The sequence below is a fragment of the Triticum urartu genome, chromosome 3A (genome assembly GCF_056163025.1).
Source record: "Triticum urartu cultivar PI428250 chromosome 3A, HENAU_Tu73, whole genome shotgun sequence".
In the NCBI taxonomy this organism is placed as follows: Eukaryota; Viridiplantae; Streptophyta; class Magnoliopsida; order Poales; family Poaceae; genus Triticum; species Triticum urartu.
The window spans coordinates 462,213,280-462,217,016 of record NC_141875.1 but is presented as its reverse complement, the minus strand read 5'-3'; positions in this window follow the sequence as shown (position 1 = coordinate 462,217,016).

Here is a 3,737-nt window from a genome sequence, read left to right as displayed (position 1 = left end):
TTTAGAGAAGCACGACGGCGCTACGGGATCTGGTACACATCCTGCACAACCGTATAACCTTGTAAGTATTTGTCCTCCGGTACAACATCAAGGTCGATTCCTCTTATTTGATCAGCCATTCGCCATGTCAAAAATCAGAGGGGGGTGCAAGGAGCACAAGGCCTGCACATCCAAGCAAGTGGTAACATGGACTTGTACATGGAACATCCCAAGCGCAAGCAGAGCTGCAGTGAGCCTGTACAACGAGCTAGCATAAGTCCCTGCATTTCATTTAATTCGTACTGGCATTCGTGTATGATTTGTGTGCAGTGGCGGATCCATGAATTCAAGTTACCAGGGGCCAACATTTAACTTAAAAAATACGAAGGCACTTGCACTCCGGAAATCAACATAACTTGATAAATGTGAAGATACATGCACTTTGAAAACCAGCTAATGATCCAAAGTAGTTCAGATTATAAACACTAAATGATGCAAGCACCAAAAAACACAAAATGCAACATGGTGTACAAGGAATAAAAACATGGTCTGTGCCTGCTTGAATTATTCGTTCTCTGGCTGAAAATATCGAAGTGTAATTGCACCTATAACCAGTGCGCAAACTGCATATCAATATATCTATCCTGCACAAGTATGCCAATAGTTTCAAACAACAGATTAGAAAAGTATTTATGCTACGTTGTCATGATATCGGGACTTTCTGGTAGATGGCCTCGACGTTTCCTCAAGCCATGAAAATGCACTATAATTTGCTTGTCATCAATGCCTGCAAACCTCTATGTCTCTCTCAACATAGCAGATCATCATTAGACACTAAATCCTTCAATGGGAGCTTGCAAAATGCTTGCATTAGATGCCTCATTAGACACTATATGTTCATCACCAGGAGCATGTAAAATGTTTGCATCAAATCCTTCATTAGTAGTCTGTTCATTAGACACTTTAGGCTCAAGAAAAACATGAGCTTGGATGTTTGCACCGGAAACTTGATTAGATACACCAGCTTCAGTCAGTTCAGTATTGATTGGGGGAGTTATAAAATAAGTAGAAATTGGTTTCATTTTCTCATAGATTCCCTACATACAAGCAGTTTAACAACACCGTCAGGTTTAACTTGTTGGAAATATGCCCTAGAGGCCATAATAAATTGGTTATTATTATATTTCCTTGTTCATGATAATCATTTATTGTCCATGCTAGAATTGTATTGATAGGTCAAAGTTATCCTTAGTAACTAGTGGACTAAGGAATTTTCTCGATTATGGAGGTGGTAAAAGAGTTCGTCGTAAAGGGTTACGCCGATGCAAACTTTGACACTAATCCAGATTATTCTGAGTAGTAAACTGGATTCGTATAGTAGAACAATTTTTTGGAATAGCTCCAAATAGAACGTGGTAGCTGCATCTAGGAGATGACATAGAGATTTGTAAAGCACACACGGATCTAAAAGGTTCAGATCCGTTGACCATAACATCTCTCACAAGCATAACATGATCAAACCCAGAACTCATCGAGTGTTAATCACATGGTAATGTGAACTAGATTATTGACTCTAGTAGACTCTTTGGGTGTTAGTCACATGGGGATGTGACCTTGAGTGTTAATCACATATCGATGTGAACTGGATTATTGACTCTAGTGCAAGTGGGAGACTGTTGGAAATATGCCCTAGAGGCAATAATAAATTGGTTATTATTATATTTCCTTGTTCATGATAATCATTTATTGTCCATGCTAGAATTGTATTGATAGGAAACTCAGATACATGTGTGGATACATAGACAACACCATGTCCCTAGTAAGCCTCTAGTTGACTAGCTCGTTGATCAATAGATGGTTACGGCTTCCTGACCATGGACATTGAATGTCATTGATAACGGGATCACATCATTAGAAGAATGATGTGATGGACAAGACCCAATCCTAAGCCTAGCACAAAGATCATGTAGTTCGTATGCTAAAGCTTTTCTAACGTCAAGTATCATTTCCTTAGACCATGAGATTGTGCAACTCCCGGATACCGTAGGAGTGCTTTGGGTGTGCCAAACATCACAACGTAACTGGGTGGCTATAAAGGTGCACTACAGGTATCTCCGAAAGTGTCTGTTGGGTTGGCGCGAATCGAGACTGGGATTTGCCACTCCGTGTAAACGAAGAGGTATCTCTGGGCCCACTCGGTAGGACATCATCATAATGTGCACAATGTGATCAAGGATTTGATCACGGGATGATGTGTTACGGAACGAGTAAAGAGACTTGCCGGTAACGAGATTGAACAAGGTATCGGGATACCGACGATCGAATCTCGGGCAAGTATTGTACCGATAGACAAAGGGAATTGTATACGGGATTGATTAAGTCCTTGACATCATGGTTCATCTGATGAGATCATCGTGGAGCATGTGGGAGCCAACATGGGTATCCAGATCCCGCTGTTGGTTATTGACCGGAGAACGTCTCGGTCATGTCTGCATGGTTCCCGAACCCGTAGGGTCTACACACTTAAGGTTCGATGACGCTAGGGTTATAAAGGAAGTTTGTATGTGGTTACCGAATGTTGTTCGGAGTCCCGGATGAGATCCCGGACATCACGAGGAGTTCCGGAATGGTCCGGAGGTAAAGATTTATATATAGGAAGTCTTGTTTTGGTCACCGAAAAAGTTTCGGGTTTTATTGGTAACGTACCGGGACCACCGGGAGGGTCCCGGGGGTCCACCAAGTGGGGCCACAAGCCCCGGAGGGATGCATGGGCCAAGTGTGGGAGGGGACCAGCCCCAGGTGGGCTGGTGCGCCCCCCTCCCCCACCAAGGCCCAAGGCGCAAGGAAGAGGGAAAGGGGGCAAACCCTAGGGCAGATAGGCCCTAAGGCACATACCTGGTGCGCCTCCCTCTCCCCTCCCCTGGGCCGCCCCACCAGATGGGATCTGGGCTGGCCGCCGCCCCTAGGGTGGAACCCTAGGTGGGGCGCAGCCCCCTCCCTCTCCCCTATATATAGTTGAGGTCTTTGGGGCTGCCAACATATGAGTTCTTGACCTCTCCCTGGCGCAGCCCTACCTCTCTTTCTCCTCATATCTCGCGGTGCTTGGCGAAGCCCTGCTGGATCACCACGCTCCTCCACCACCACCACGCCGTTGTGCTGCTGCTGGATGGAGTCTTCCTCAACCTCTCCCTCTCTCCTTGCTGGATCAAGGCATGGGAGACGTCACCGGGCTGTACGTGTGTTGAACACGGAGGTGCCGCCCGTTCGGCACTAGGATCATAGGTGATTTGGATCACGACGAGTACGAGTCCATCAACCCCGTTCTCTTGAACGCTTCCGCTTAGGGATCTACAAGGGTATGTAGATGCACTCTCCTTCCCTCGTTGTTGGTTTCTCCATAGATGGATCTTGGTGACACGTAGGAAAATTTTGAATTTCTGCTATGTTCCCCAACAGTGGCATCATGAGCTAGGTCTATGCGTAGTTTCTATGCACGAGTAGAACACAAAGTAGTTGTGGGCGTTGATTTTGTTCAATATGCTTACCGTTACTAGTCCAATCTTGATTCGGTGGCATTGTGGGATGAAGCGGCCCGGACCGACCTTACACGTACTCTTACGTGAGACTGGTTCCACCGACTGACGTGCACTAGTTGCATAAGGTGGCTAGCGGGTGTCTGTGTCTCCCACTTTAGTCGGATCGGATTCGATGAAAAGGGTCCTTATGAAGGGTAAATAGCAATTGGCATATCACGTTGT